At 43.2% G+C, this 17075-nt stretch overlaps 1 protein-coding gene across 2 annotated transcripts in view; it reads left to right on the top strand.

Annotated features, from left to right (window-relative positions):
• Nucleotides 1–17075, top strand: part of unc5cb (unc-5 netrin receptor Cb) — a 110071-nt gene that overhangs the window by 44731 nt on the left and 48265 nt on the right. The gene's annotated exons all lie outside the window — the stretch shown is intronic.

Here is a 17075-nt window from a genome sequence, read left to right as displayed (position 1 = left end):
TTTAACATAATCAGCAGTATTTGTCAAGTACATCTCCGGAAAGCATAATTGCATTGGGATATTTAAACGGAATCATTAATAACATAATAAGCAATGCATTTTCTTTTGCTCAGCTTATTGCCATGTGAATTTAAAATGTGTGTCTCTTCCTGAAAAGAGTGAACCCACTATGCTCTACTTCAGTTACTAGGTGTTAAGGTTATTGCGTAATTTTTGTGGAAATTCTTTTCAAAAACTAATGCAAAAGAATCACGACTCAAGTGGAGTCATTTGCAATCTTGTCTTTTCTTTTTTCCACCTCCACCTTCCCTCTCTTTAGCTAATGTTTTATCACCCTCCACTGTAAGTTCTTTTCCCCCTATCAACCTCTGAGAAGGAGAGTCTTTACTGCTTATAAAGCTAGATTTACACCTTTATGCTGATGCGGGCCTTCGCCGAAGTCGTCTGCAATGTCTGCTTCCCTTAAATTAGACACAAGGCCTTTGCATGCCACAAGAACGTTTAATTGGTCTTCCTGGTCTTCATTATATTTCCTCACAAAAAGGGAGCGGTCATAATGTTTCCTTTTTTTAGGGGTTCAGTTGAATTTGCTTTTGCTCATCTAGAAAAGAAAGCACCAACCTTCTTTCCTCTATCATGGTTAACACCCTGTATCACAGAGTGAATACAAACACATTAAATAACGCCATTACTTTGGGCTTTTCGCAATAAAATGGTGACGGATTCCTTAATTTACCACCTACAACATAACATCACTACAGACATACAATTTGGGCTTAAAAGGAGGCTCTCAGGGAAATAGTGCTCATTCTTTCTCTCGCTCCCCTGATTAGAGTAATGGAAAACTGAAACTATATCTCAGCAGAGACCAAGTCCATTCCTCCATGTTCTGACTGGAAAGGCCACGCATTCAAAACTGTATTTATTTCTTACCACATTGGAGCTCAACCCACTTTTGTGTTCTGAATACAGAGAGCACCCTTTGCATTCCTACCTCTCTCAATGTGTGTACATTGCATGTCCTCACATTGTAGAAAGCTCACTTTGTTAGCGTGTCCCTCGCAGTGTGTGGGAGATAATGGCAGCAGACGGAGGCTAATGTAAAGTCCTATAAGCAGTAATAGAGCCTCAGGGGATACAGCACTGATATGAGACTTGGAGGCCACTCTCATGTTATATTGCCTTTAATATGGTGTTGTTGACACATGGCGCCGCACAGTCCATGATAGGCAATGGTGTTCAGAAGAACAGCAGGAATATGACATTACTGTATTAAAAAGACATTAGGAAAATATGACCCAGGCACTGGGAGGCGCTCGGTGCTGCGCCGCGTCCCTTGTCAGTACATGGAAGATCCTTTTTGGATTTAATAGTTTTAGATTATTCCAGTTTGTAGGAGATTGGATGTGATATGATGCTGATTTTATCAGTCTTCACTCCAGCATTGTTTCATTAATCTTGAGCACACATTCTTTATTACTCCTATTATTAACACAATGACAGACAAATACGCCTCTGGCGTTCTTTTTCTGTTTGTCATGGAGGACATTGGGCTCTTCCTAGTCTCAGTGATTATAGCAAAGTTATGATAATGTTTAGTGTAGTCAGGGGCAGTGGCGCTCGCATGACCAGATACAACATTAATCATTCTGTCGAGAGCAGAGAGCGGCAGGGAGGGGGTTGGGGCGTTGGGGGATTGGAAGGGGTCGGCGTAGGGGGCAGTGACAGTTTGGCAAGGTGATGTGAGCTGAACTACTAGCCTGTGGAGAAGTCCCCACCCCCACCCCCCATCTTCCTCCATATCACGCCATCTCTCTCTGTGTCGCTACCACTCCCCGTCTCGCTGTCATTTTATTCTCTCTAACCGGCCATGTTTTCCTCCCCGCTCTTCTGGCTCTCTGTTTACCACCCGGTGTGTATCTCCTGTGGCTGACTGTCACTCACACAACTGAATGTAAGAACGCACATGTCACGATGAGATATAGGTTGAATTCTTTAGATGTGGAGGACAGTATATACACACAGTATATGTATGTGGGAGGGACGGTAATCCAAATGTAATATGTTACTGGGATTATGAATCTCTTACAGACCTAAATTTAGTTATACGGCAAATGGCAATATAAAAAAATATGTATGACAACTAATCAGCCAAACAGTATCTATGAATGGTTGTGTTGTATCAAAACAAGTATATAACTAACGTCACATTCACAATGCTAACATCAGGTCTGTTTAACAAAATCTTTGTTCCATATTTTCTAATTTAAACCTATTTGTATTTGGTCATAAACCAACGTAATGGACAAAGTCAAATATCGACCTGCTGATGAAGCTTGATGAAGAGTCAGGGCATCTCCATCTTCCAGCGACCATGAATGTCGTATACGTTTCATTTTTATTCGACTTACATAATGAAATTGCCATCCTCTACCAAAAAGTAATTATTGTGGTTTTTTGAGGTAATAATCTTGCTACTGATTTTGGGTCATAACATCCATAATTATATGTCTGTTTGTGTATTTGTACATGTGTGTTTATCTTTGTGTGCATGTGAGTAGGCTGTACAGGCACCACTGGTAACTTAATCGCAATAAGTTCAGTGTGTAGTTTTTTTGTGATAACTGACTAATATGATCCGACAGTAAATGTCACTGCAGCAGTTCTTTGTGTGAGCTGTCAAGTAAAAACCTTTCATGTTTTAAATTTAGTTCCGGGATTACATGCTCTTTAATGGGATGAGAAGAACGTACACACCCCTTGATTCATGAAACCATTTCCAAACCTGAGTAGATAAATTAAAAAACACTAAAAATGGACAAAAACAATACTGTAAACTCACGCCTTACATGGCAAGTTGTCGTGTAATTACTCACACAGCTTCTGATGGCTGAAAAAATAGAATATTTATTTTTGAAATGATTTATTTCTTCCGTAAAGCTGCTTTGAATGTCACGTGCGCTGCTTTTAACTTCCGTTTGCCGGGGAAGAAACATCGTGTGGAATTCTGATATGAGCTGGAAACAGCAGTGGTCATTCCTTAACACAACCGCAGGGATAATTGGTTTATAGGAAAACATCCTTTGGTAGATTTTCAAACGTTCTGAAAGGTTCATCCCCGTGTGTGTCCTCTTTGATCTGTCAGCTTGATTTCCCTGTGAAGTTTCTCCGTGTATATTGTGTGTCTGCATTAGTGCGATCCATTCAATGCATGCTCCTGGGTGGACATGCATGTAGTGTTGAGTATGCATGTGTGTTTGCGTGTGTGTTATTTCATGACTGAAGGCCATGTGTGTCGGAGTGTGTAGCAGTGACATCAAGGGCTCGCCATAGACAGCAACCTCGGGGAGTTGTCCAGACAGACATGCTCCTATCTGATGTGGTTGTCATGACCAATTCAACCTTTGAGCTTAGCCTTACTTGTATCATCAAATATATAATGGTAGTTGAACATTTTAAAATATTTTAAAATCTCCCTTTTTTCCCCCCCATCTGGTTTACTGGTGAAGCTTGTGTGTCCGTCGTGTTTTAAACACCTGCTTTGAGAACAGAGATCAGTCGTGTGGAAAAGCCCAACAGAAGCCTTCAAGGGCTGCGGATGACAGGCAAAGTCAACTATTTGGGCATGCAACGGCAGGGAGGTGCACAGAAGAAATCTGTTCATCCCTCATCCCCTGTTGAGGATTTCTGCAGCTGTCAAAATGCATTTTAGGGTTTTGAGGAATGAGTCCTGGCCGGTGACAGGGCGAGATATGTTTACCAAAGAAGCTGATTACAATATCCATCTGTTTGGCCAAGCTGCTACCCACTGTTGTCGTAGAGGGGTATACGACTTAATTTAAAGCTTGAGCTATCATATTCATTCTGTACATCCTCCTACTGCTGGGAAGTTTACTTTGTAACAGCAAACATCTCTCCCCTTTCTGTGAGTGCCACAGAGAAGAAGGACCAGCAATCAGTCAATCTACATGATTGAAAACCAATTGCTGTGAAAAACGTCAAAAACAAATCACAAGAAGTTGGTAGGGCAACTATGGGAATGCGAAATTAGTAATCCGGTAGCTCACTCAATATTTTTATATTTGCATAAATTCAAAATGAATAACAACGATAGTACATTTTAAGCCAAATCCACCTCCGAACGGCTCTGAAACCACAAACCTGTGGCTGTAAATTGTGCGTTGTCTTTGAGATCACTGATAGGACTGTTGTAGGCCTCGGAAAAGGAGAGTTTCAAAATGGCCACCCGAGGGCCTTGCAGATGTCATTAGGATTCTGTCGTGCACTTGCCTTTAATGCAAACAATTTAAAAGCCACACAGGTGGAGGATACAATAACTCAGAACTAAATGTCACACTGTGACGTGAATACCTTCACTTTGAGGCAGTGCGTTAAACTGCACGTTAAGTGCTGATGCCTGAAGAGTTCAGGAATCAATGAGGCAACTGATCAGATTGTCGCAGTGAGGCAAGAACTAAACTTGACGTATGGCGTGCGCTTTAGGTAGTCACCTCCTTGAGAACAGATCTCGCCCAATAAAGGGTGGAAACACAACAGGCTTTTGTAACCAATACAATTACATTTTGAAGAAATGTATCTTCGTGCTCCTCCAACTTTTGCCAGAAGAGCACTTAGGGGATCTTTCAGGAAAAGCCGCATGAATATGCTGAGAAAAGGACATCGAGGGTAGCTTAAAAATGGTGGATAAATGCATTAAATGGAGAATGAATGCATTTGAGCTCTTATCATCGTATTAAATGCTGACAAACATAATGTACGGAAGAGAATAATCTGCATTGCTACCCCATGGACGAACTCCGCTTCAGTTGCTTGTCTGCAGTGAGGTTCAGTATGAAACCGAGATAATTGCCTAAGTTTCTTTATGTCTGTTGCCTGCTGTCGTCTCTCTGCTGCAGTATTTTATATATCTGCCACTGGGGAGTGTCAAAGAGATGTATGCAGTAGAGATGAGAAGGGGCAGCATCCACTTTTTAGACTGTGAAGCTATCGCTCTCTGTGGCTATTTATCTGCATTTCCCTGTGGGTGACAGGGAATGTGGCTGAGCTCCGTCCTTGGAAGTGGGGTGAGCAGCGGACAGGCGGAGAGTCAGACTGATGCCCTCAGCTTACCACAGATCATTAATGCATGAGGAAGATGGAGATGGGCAGTATCCTGTTGCACTGGAGAAAAGGTCACAGGCAGTAGAGACTGCGGAGAGAAGACAACATGAGTTGAGAGTGCAGGGAGATGCAAAGTATAGAAGTAACATAAGTAGAAGAGAGGGGGGATGGAATACTGGACTAAGAGGGAGAACCGTGACGGGTCCCGAGGTTGTGTCTTTGCACACTCATGAGTAGAGATGCATTTGTGTGCCCGTATGCACACATGTTTTAGCATTTGACATTAGAAGAGCAGCATAAGCAGCATATCGGATTAACCTTTTGAATCTATGTGCTGCATTGACAAAAACAACTGTTGAGAAACAGACTTGCGGCTTATCAAGCCAGAATGCTACATCATGCTGTTTAGAGATTCATGATTTTGATAAGTGTATGAATGAAATGCTCAGGTAAAAAAAAGGAGACACTCCTACGATTTACCATTTACCTTTTAGTGTTGCACTTGCATTAAGTTGAGGGACTTGAAGAAAAAAAAGAAAAGATGGGTCAACATTTATGCAGCAGACTAGGCCACATATTCAGACTTCAATCCAAAAATAATGGAACCTCCACTTCCTAGAGTGCACATCCATTCTGCAGTGTTGGAGTTGTACTTCTTCGGACTGACACATTTGGCAGTTTTGGTAAACATGCTTCTTTGCCAGCCTCCACCTCTCCCCTCCGCCACCTCATGCTCCCACGGAGAGTGAGTGACAAACCATTGGTGGTTGCAAACAGTTCCCCACAATACCCACGCTATTCGATATTCGATATTCCATTTTTTCCAATTTTCCGTCCTCATTAAATTTTTGCAGAGATGAACATTTTAAGGCGTTTATTTTTCTCTTTCTGTTGTCTGGTGAATGTGCTCATTCTTTCCGAAACACTGGACTCCGCTCTGTTCGAGCGAGGCTGTGTAAATGTCTGTTGTGGCTGGGAGGTTGGCATGTTGTGGCTGGCTGTGCCTGTTTCCAGCCAGCCTCTATTTGTCCATGGGGGGGGGGGGACCATAGCTTGTTTTCTGTTGCTGGATGGTAGAGGTAACGGGTGGTGTAGTGCTGAGGGGCAGGGTGGGGTGGAGGGAGGGCCCATACTTGCTCCTCATTGCCCCTCCATTATTTGTGGTTGACCTATTTCAGCAGTGAGCAGCAGAGGGGAGAGAGCTGGGAGGGGTACATGGAAAAATCACAGGCTGACAGCAGTCCCCTGGTGAGTGGAGCTGGGTGTGTGATTCCCTAATGCAGTGCCCCCTCCCTTAATACTCACACAAAACAAACACACACACACACACACACACTAACTGCCCTCCATCCCACCAAATGTTTTTGCCTCTTAACACGTCCATTAACAGGTGTGAGGTCTGTGCGTGCTTGTGTACGTCTTTAAGTGTGTGTGTGTGTGTGTGCGTGCATGTGAATCGAATGTGAGGGAGTGTTTCTCTGTGTCTGTTAGGTCTTGGACAATGAATCACTATGTCAACATTGTTTACTTGTTATAATGTAATAGTTTTTTCTGGATATATTGCCACTAACATCTGAGCTAGTGTGCCCTTTATCAAAGCATTTGCATTTCTTATATATTTCTTCTTTTTTTCTTTTTCTTTTGACACTTTCTCTGTACGTGTACATGTTGTTGGAGTCTGTGTCTCTAAATATGAATATGAATGCACCGAAAATGCAATGAGAACAAGTCAGGATCTGATCTCTCAGGCCTTATTCTGACATGGTTGGGGATGCATGGGACCGCTAACGAAGTCTTAACCGGAGGCACATTTCCATCTTGTTGCTCCCTCTCTCTGTCGCTCTGATATGTAACAGAATTCTTACATTCTCTGTATTTTTTTTAGTATAAACCAGTATATAATGTGTCTACCGACAGAAAGGATTTAAGTGGTACTCAATATATTTATGATACACTTTTGCTCCAGGTGTGATCTGCCATCTATCTCAGCCACATATAGAAACAATCCAGATATACCTGATGCTCTGATACCGTGTTGGAACAGGGTCAGGCGTGTAGGCATGCCCTCATATGTTCACTTATGTCAGTGTTTATTATACCATAAAGAAGCGGCCCATTTACTGTTAATTTGTGATCTTTCTGGAAGCTCTCCTCTGATACAAACAACCATGCATGGGAGCCGAAGGCCGGGAGGGCAGTGATATCAGACAGAATTGTCTCTTTGGCTTTGAAGAATGCAATCAATGATGCAAGCTGGATATGGTGCAGTATAAGAGCCAATGGGAATATGATACCCTGTCCAATGTGTAATAGCGGCTATGTTGTCAGCCCTCTACAAGCCAATATTACAAGGGAAAGGAACTGTGTGTAATGGGCTGAGACAACGGATTGTTGTTGTTCCCGTTATAGCCAGTATAAAAAGCCTGAAATCTTGAAATCCACACTCAAAGTATTTTGTGCCACAGGACTGGGTCTATATTCTACAAAACCCGAAAAAAGGGATGCATGTAATGGAGGAGCCCAAATAAACCGAGCCCATGCAAACTCCGTTCCTGTCTTGGTACTATACACAACACCAAAGCCAGCAGCCTTCTGCAGTTACACATACCTATAGTGGTCTATGTGCAGCAACCAGCATGTTGCAATTCCTCCCCAACGCTTACAAAGCTTTTTTTTCCATTTTAGGAATAAGCCCAGCAAGCATCCTGGCTCCCCTTGAATAAACATGCAGGAAGAAACAATGGGCTCATTCCACAGCACACGACTTTTGTGAGACAGCTCAACAATTCCTGTGGAATACCTGTACTGCCCTTCTCATTTGAGTGTGCTCAGCAGATACGCTATGGACTGAAATACCCTGATGCAAGGGAAATATTATTTTATGCATCTTGCCCATGTGAAAGAACAGGTATGTGGCCGTGGTAAGGACGCAAGCCCACAGAGATGCATTTTTATGATGGTGAATGTGAGCTGAATAGCCACATGTGTGGAGTTGTGTTAATTATTATTTTAATTTATTGGAAAATATATGTGCTGCCAAACCAAGCGCGCAAGTGTGATGACTCATGCTCTTCACCAGCAGCATCAAAGCCTTATAAATCCCAAGCAGCCCATTGAAGCCATTAGAAACTGAGGTAAATGTACATTGATCAGCTTTTATTGTAGGATACAACAATCGTGATTGGAAGCAACAATGATGTCTATGAGGGCACAAACAAACTGCATCAGTCGTGCATCTACAGTGACGCACCATCTGATTTGATAGGGACAGCTGTCAGTGTTTCCTCAGCAGTCTGTTTAGAAACAGTTGGATTACTTATCAGCTGGTCAGAGTGCTTTTGACGGCAAGGCGTGTTAATTTAGAGTAACACTAGTTCGCTTCGTCTGTGTATTTGCGACAGTATTCTCAACAGAAATGCTGTCATGCGTTTTCAGAGCCCCATCCCTTGTACTCTTCACAGGAAGTAAAGAATTTACATGTTGTATAACAGCATTAAGATTTTAACAGTATTACAACCATATCTAACACTTGAGCTATTGGGCTCAAAGCAGCATAATAAATTGCTGGAAAAGCGGATAGAGTTTGTGTTTTTGTGTGTGTGTGTGTGTGCGTGCGTGCGTGTGCCCATGTCATAACCCTCAGGGCCAGATATAGAGTCAAGTCTATGAGCAGGCTATAGCGGCTGGGGTCTTGTTTTTATTATCAGCATCATAACTGTGGTGTGTGTGTGTGTGTGTGTGTGCCCTTTAATATATCACGCCCTGCCTCTACTGATCCCGAGGCTAAGATTTATGATTCTGCATTACATCTGCCTTGTCACATTAATTCAGCCATCACACACGGACACATGTACACGCACGCAAACGCGTTGGCTACCTCCCCCTCCCCCTCACCCACGTTTACACCGTCAAAGCCTGCATTCGGGCACAGACCCATGTTTGGTGTATTACGGCATACAGTGAATCCTGATCTTCTCATTTCCCATCACATCTGAGGTGTTTAGTAGATGGCTGCAGGGTCCTATATTCCCCTCTGAAGAGGGGTTGGGGACACCAGAGAGAGGATACAGTGCTCGAGAGAGAGAGAACATATAAAGATAAAAAAAGACATTCTTGAAGCACCACATATGTCTTTTCAAGGTTTCCCACCTCACAATTTAATTGACGAGGTGGTGAAAGTGAGATTTAAGAGGTTGATGTGAGTATGGAGGTTGTGTTTTTTTTTATGTGTCTGTGTGTGTGTGTGTGTGTGTGTGGGGGGCTGTGTGTCTCTCAGGATTAAGCAGGTAGCCAGATTCAGTGACAGACATGGAGAATAGACTGTGCTCTGGGGACTGTCTCACACATTTTGACACACTTCCAGTGTGTAATGTCCTTCAGATAAAGTTCTGCCAGGAATGTTTTATGGGAGGAGGGTTGGTCATTTGGGTGCTTTAGGAGAAATGTTAAGCGTATATACATATGTAGGGGATGTTCCTCTGCAAAATCCCATTCTTATATTGAGAACACATTATGAAGGACTGACTGGGTCATTTTCATTTCGAGCGACTATTTTAAGTCACGATGTGTTTGTGACTGACGCCGGATCAGGCAAACCATTTAGAGTTTTGTGTCACCGTGTAATGCTTCCTCCTGGATTCTTCAGACCACTTTTGATCTCAGGAGATGTGATTCTTATGTTATATTCAAGGGAACCTTTCTCAGGCCTCACTGTCTGTTTTGTGACTTCTGGTATGATGTCAAGTTGACCCTTCTTTACATTCACCATTTCTTTTCTAGAGTTCATTCATGATGATCCTACAGTATGTCCCTTTATATGTTTTGCATTCTGATCTTTTAGCCTTTCGCTAGTGGCAGAATGGGGCTGCCCGCTGCTCTGGGCCAATTAGCAATAGTCGAGGCATTGCTTCAGACCATTGGGCACAGTGAGGGGTCAGACAGTGCGACACGTCTGCTCTGACAAGAACCACTCCACAGTCCACCGGTCAGTATGTACTAGTTTGATGTCTGGCTTTGGGGCACCCAGGGGTGTGACATGTGACAAGTGCATGGGCATGCCAGTTTGGGCTAAAAGGACCAGTCGTTATGACTGCAAGTGTAATCAAGCAAGAGGCTTCTGTATGCCGTGGCTGCTTTAAACTGTATTAAAGTGTTTGTGCATCAGTGAATGTGTGTTTTTGGCAAGCAGTGGGTGGTCCGGAAGGCACAGGGGCATGAGGCATATTCCTATTGACACCTGTCATTGAGGCCTTGAAGCATAAAGAAAGCAAACAGAAAGCCTGCATGACGTTAATTGTGCTTTCCATTGGGACTGTCTGCGTTCGACGCCTTGCTCTCTCTCTTTGGAAGGTGTTAGGTCGGACCCCTCCACTCCTTCCTTACACCCCTTTACCTCGCTTGTCTCTCCCACGGACTCTACTCGGAGAGCGATGTCTGTGCCGCACCGCACTGCGCCGTAAATTAGTCCCGGGTGGTGACATGGTGCTTGCTGGGTAATTTGGACAATGGGGCGTTTGACAGCTCACCCATCACAGCTACAGCGCCCCAGGGAGTCACTACTCCTCCTGAGCTTTTCTCTCTCTCCTTGCACTCTCCTCCCTCGGTGCTGATGGAGTGACTCTCTAAGTAGCAGCATCATTCTCCAATCAACCACCAAAATGGCTTTTCATCCAGGAGGGAGCAAATGGGGAACGGGAGAGGGGAGAGGAGGAGAGGAGGAGAGGGGAGAGGGGAGAGGGGAGAGGAGAGAGGAGAGAGAAGAGAGAGAGAGGAGAGAGGAGAGAGGAGAGGGGAGATGGGAGAGAGAGGAGAGAGGGGTGGGGGGAGAGAGAGGGGAGAGGGGAGGGGGAGAAGACAGAGGGGAGAGGAGAGAGAGGAGAGAGGGGAGAGGAGAGTGGAGAGGAGAGAGGAAAGGGTGGGAAAAGCCTGTGCAGAAAGCTCGCTGAATAACCATCCCTGCTGGCGAGAGAGCAGGAAAACATTTAGGCAAGCGGCAGAAAAACAGAGATTGTGAAAAACAGAGATTGTGAAAAACAGAGATTGTGAATAACAGCGATAAAATAACCAGATCCCAAAATGAGAATTAATAGATAGAATATTTTACTTGGTTATGCATTAAAAAGCTTTTAATGAATAGCCACTTAAAGGATAGTTAATGAATCAGTGTGTACACAAACACATCATCTCAGGATAAAAGATTAAAGGAAGAGAAAACATGCAGCTGAATGCTCTGCCAGTGGTAATTACTTGTTTGTGCTCTCAAGTAATTTGACCTTTTCTCGTCTAAGATGGTCTTCACATGTATATTTCAAATGTCATGCTCTGGTACATTCTTACCTGTTGAACATACAGTATTGATGTCGATCCCACGTTGGCGCGACAGTAATTGTGCATTTGCCAGAGATCACTTCATCCATCTCAACACCTTAACCAAGGGATCCTACTAATGAATTAAAGATGGTGCAACTTCTCCAAAATTTGGTTAAAAACAAATGTAAACGATGAGCCTTCATCATCATAATGTTTTGACCTTGCCTTTCCTGGCTCTGTGATGTGAATGGATCGACAGTGGCCAAGGCCTAGCATGACCCTGGCAACCACCAGCTGTCTCCTGCCAGAGTGCAGCCAGAGAGGACGTGAAGGTCAGGCGTGAGGACCAGAGAGAACATGTAAACACCTCCAATGAGAAAGACATAACTGGCTGCACAGAGACAAGAAGAAAGGGCTGCCTCTGTGCTCTGAAACCCACTCAGCGTAAGACTGTTTTTACAATATTTCACTTTTAGATGAGCTTCTCTTTTTTTCTTCTTCTTTCTAACAACTTACGGTCACCACTGGAGATGGATGAAAAGGGGGAAGGGACCACAGGGCACTGTTTATCACTTGAATGTCTATTTCTTAAATCGATTTAAAATGCTTATCTTCAGGCCCACTCCTCAGCTCTGCGACTGCTTTCTTTTCAGCTGACTGTTTGCACTTTACTGCAGAGGGCCCACACACCAATTTGTTTGCAGATTCATTTTTCCAATTACATCACATACTCTAGTAAAGATAAGACCTGTGAATTGGACCACTCTATAATGCCCTGATTGAATTATTCATTTGTTTTATTTGGCAGTTTTATTGTGCACGGGTTCTCTCCAAGTCATTGTGAATCTGGCCAGCAATGAAAAAACTAGCTGTGAACCGATTGGGAGGTCAGTGTTGGAGCCACCTGACTCTTAACTTTAAGGACTGCCGGCTTCTTCTTTCTTGCAATAGGTTGTGCAATGGCAGGATTCCCCAGAGATGAAATATGAGAGTACTTAGCACGCCCCAGCACAAAAGCTCAGATAGGACAGGGCGAGGGAGGGGTCACTGGCCCCCAACAGTAATCAATAAATACCTGCTGCAGCCGAGCGTTAGATGGGGCCCTTTAGACAATGTGTGGAGACACATTAGAGTTTATAAAGCACTTGGCTGGAAAGAGACATTAGACTGGAAGTAAGCCTCTGCTCACTTTGCCTGTTTCTCATGGAGCTTCTAAAGGATTTTGCTTTAAAAACAACAGCCATTCATATTGATTTCAGCCACTGGGATGTATGGGTCCAAGACTAACAAGTATTGACTGGAAAAGGTCGTTACCATTGATTTATGTTCACTCAATATAATGGGTAGGTGTGCTCAAAGTACATTTATAGGTAGATCTGATTGACAGTCTATTTATCCTGCCTCAATTGACATGACAGTTGAGTCGTTTATTATCCTGCTTGACCACCTCGTGTCCTTCCCCATTGCGGCATAGCAACACATTGGCTCGTAAAACTCCTCGTTGTCTATTGGGCCAGCCACTTACCCATCTTTTTCTCTATCTGAAGCGGGAATGTACATAAGAATGATGAGAAGGGTGAGTGGAAAGAAAAGTGATGGGGAGAAGGCAAGTGGGACAGAGCAGAGGGTGAAGAGGATAAATAGGAATAAAACAGGAATGAGGAGGGAGAAGATTTATGCCAGTGTTCATCCTCGTTCATGCTTGACTCTCCTGATTGAAGGGAAACATTGTCCCAGCTGATACAGTGCTTTCCTTGGGACAATAAATCTATGTGAGTACAGAGAGAATAGAGAGAGAGCTTATCTTGCACAGTGGTGTCAGAGCGCAGCATTCAAAAGCTGTTATCGTAGACACTCACATATATACGGTTTAAGAAATACAGTCTTCCAGATATTCAGCACAGACACACAAGAAAACAGGTGATATATCAACTAGATATGGTCTATAGGGCAGACACAGTATATATGTGGGAAGGCGTTTTAGTATCTTTCTCTATCCCAATTCGATTCTCGTTATTGCTTGATTTGGATTTGAATTGGTGACCCTATTCCAACATAGATGGACCCACATTGTTCATAATAATCATAATACTGTGTGTGAGCTCTGCCTTGAAATACTACTTTTGTTCACTCTACATAAATCTTTTCCAGGTCTTGAGTTCCTCCTGTTGACAGGTGATGTCACAATGTAACATGACCAGAGCAGTTATATGGTCTGAAGTGCATTTTCAAAACGGCAAAGAGCGACGGCGTCATCGCAGCCTGAAGACTGGCTCGATGTCTCATGTGTTGTGGAAGTCTTGTCATCCATTTACACTGTTCTCAGCACAATGGACCTCGTTAATGTGACTAAGGTATTAATGGTTCAGTCAAAGTGGAGTACTTATCGCAGTGGTTAGTATAATAATGCTTCGAGAGGCTTTGCTGCAGCTCATATAAAAGAAATACATGAACTGCAATCACTGTATGATTCTTTTTATAGCCAGCTATAGTGCTCATTTCTAATGAAAGCTATTGATATACGCTTATCATTAAGCCCCTGTTATGTCTAAGATTCAGTGAGACGATGGTCACCCGGACTACATTGGAGGAAAACATTGTCAACATGAACATGTGGAGCAAACTCAGTCTCTTTTGGGTCTTGGTGAGTTGTTTACCACATCGTTCTACGGGGTGCATAACCTCATATATTTAATGTGAACGTCTGTGTTTGGTGTGGGTGTTCTGCACTTCTCTATGCAACGATTTATGTATTTATTTTACACAGATGTTCTTTTTTAATTCTCAAGATGGGCCTCTTTGTGCAAATTTATTTTCCAGCTCGGTGTGTCTTATCTCCGAGACTGTGCTTTGATATGTAGCGGTGCCAGTGTTGAGGTTTGCCTTTAATTTTCTCATGTCCATAAAGTCATCATCTCTTAATATTACTCTACTCCCACAGCTTTTGGAGTTGACTCATGCCAAAGAGCGGCTGACTGCCAAGACCTTCTCATACCTACTCCCACTTGCTAATCTTGGATTCATTTGATTCATCTTATCCTTCTTTATATGGTTTTCTTTTCTTCAAACTGTTTGCCCTCTCCCTGATAAATTCAGTAAGTATGCAATGGGGAAAAGGGTCATTAATTCATTAACTGTATTTAGAGGGCAATATGCAGCACATTTATCTTCAAAACTTTTTTTTAGTTGAGATGTGGAGCTGATATAAAATTCAACTAATATTCAATTTGAGTCTTAAAATATTCACTAATAAGACTCACAATATGAGTTAGGAAAACTCACCCCAATTACAGAGCAAAATACAATTTGAATAAACGTGCTGCCAGGACATATTTCATTAATTTTTAAACACTCAATATGCAGACACATTTTCTGATTAAAATCAAGCCACAGAATTAGAAATGCTCTGAAAAATCCATATTGCATTTCAAACAGTGGAAGCATGCCATATTAATGTTCCTATTAAAGGGATAAGACACTTAAAAAAATAAGATGGAAAATGTGTTCACAATGCATATTTGATTCACATAAGTATGGTATTATGTTGGCTATTAGGCTTCGCGATTATACACACTGTGCATACCCACAAAGATTGCATCATCCTTAATGTGACGTGGCCAAAACTTCAAAACTATTCTCTTCCTGGAACTGTTTTGTCATTGAATGGAGATGATGGGAGAAGGAGCCGGAAAAAAATGTTGCTCTCAGAATTCTGTTCACCAGCAAGGGAGGAGAGGGATGCTCTGTGTGTGTGTGTGTGTGTGTGTGTTTGTGGGGTGTGTGATTGGAAGGAGTCATGGCCTTTCATTTAGTCATATGGTGTCTTTTTTCATTTCGAGGCAGATTTTTCACCAGAGGGCTAGTTTCATTCACTTGAATTTATTATTTCTCGCACTGAGGAAAATGATGAATTTGAATATCTGTGAGCAAGTCTGTGTGTGCCTCTGTGCGCATTAATACCTGCACGGGTGTAAGTGTGTGAGCGACGCTTTCATGGCTGCTTCAGATCTCTCTGCCTCACAGTTCGACAGAACGAGGGAGCCAGGAGGGAGAGAGAGATGGAGAGATAATGGGAATGCAGGGTGAAAGAAGGCTAACACAATCTTTAATGAGTTTCCTTGGCTCTCTTTGCCTGTTTCTGGGTCAGGGTCCGCTGGCAGAGGATGTGGGTGGACTGTGGAGCAGAAAAAAACAGACTAACCTCTGGTCTGCTAAAAAGGACTTCTACATTAAAGAGTCATCACCTTCATAAAGACATAACTCGAGAATGTTGAGATGTTTTTTTCTCTCATTTAGACGGCAACAGATGAAAGTTGATCAAAACGGCTATGATCTTGTTCCAGCTCTTCATTGCACCCACACGAACACAAACAGTGTAAGGAGGCGGCTGCTTTTAAAGGTCACAGTTCACTTGAAGTTTTACTGCCTCTTCTCAATTATCAGCTGATTAGGAGCCAAAGAAAGAGAGGAGTTGGAACTGTTTTTCTGATGAGAAGCACTCAAACTTTCACAAACATCCCCCCCCAAAAAAATCCCTAGCATAATATATACAAAGACAAAGCCTTTTATAAGAGTACACAGACAAACTAGCGTGGTGAGCATGGCCTTGGCCCTTTTCTGATTGGCTCCCCCTTGCCCTTTCATTTCCGAGCAATCAACTGCAATCTGTGGCAGGTAGGGAGGGAGCGATAACATTAGAGAGACATGGTGGGGAGATATCTGCCTGGCCGAGACATTATTTAGTGCTCCCAAGGCATCCAGGAGGCAACCTCTGTCAGACAACAAGGCTCCGGCATGTCCACACAGGACATGGAGGGGGGTAGATAGAAGGACATGGAAGAATTACTGATGGGCTGATAAACTCTTTTGTTTTCCGACCAGTCTGCTTTCCTGTTTCTGTTTTCCCGCTCTGTGTTTCTGTCTGTCGTCCCAACTCCATTTCAATGTCTCAATCTATGTCTGCCTGGCTGAGTTACTCTCACCGTCTCTCCCTGTTCTCCCTTCCTGTCTGTTTTCTCTCTCTCTCTCTCTCTCTCTCACCTTCTGTTTCACACTGTATCTCTGTCTCTATTACTCTGCCTCTTTTCTTTCACACTTGTGAATAATTGATGTCTACCGGTTCGATGGTAAGAATAGAACAGTTCTGGAGGTGACAAATGGGATGGCGAAGAGGCTTCATCCTCCCCCCGTGTTCAAAGAGTTCGAAAGTTAGCCGTGCTCGCTCGTGGACGTGTGTGCCCATATATTTACGATGCTTTGTAGCACTGTGCGAGCATGTGTTCATGTTTGTGCGAGAGCGAGTGCGTGTACACATGCAGTTGTGTGTATGTGATTTAAGACAGGGAGATGAAAGGGAGTTGTAATTACAGGGAAGCGTATCTGTCTATTGCAGAAGTATCCGAGGAATGGCACAAACTGGGCCAAAAGCCTGAGGTCATTAGATCTGCTGCATGTGTGTGTGTGTGTGTGTGTGAAAATACGTGCATGTGTCTATTAGCTTGGATGTGTGTGTGAGAAAGAGAGAGAGAGACAAAAGCAAAGAGAGACAGAGAGAGAGAAAATGAGAGACAGAGAGAGATCCGCTTATAACTTCAGTTCCTCAGTCAACCTCTGAACTGTGCTTCTCATTATTGGCTCTGCCTCTC

Source organism: Pseudoliparis swirei, chromosome 15 (assembly GCF_029220125.1).
Source record: "Pseudoliparis swirei isolate HS2019 ecotype Mariana Trench chromosome 15, NWPU_hadal_v1, whole genome shotgun sequence".
NCBI lineage: Eukaryota > Metazoa > Chordata > Actinopteri > Perciformes > Liparidae > Pseudoliparis > Pseudoliparis swirei.
This window is presented reverse-complemented; position numbering and strand designations above follow the sequence as displayed.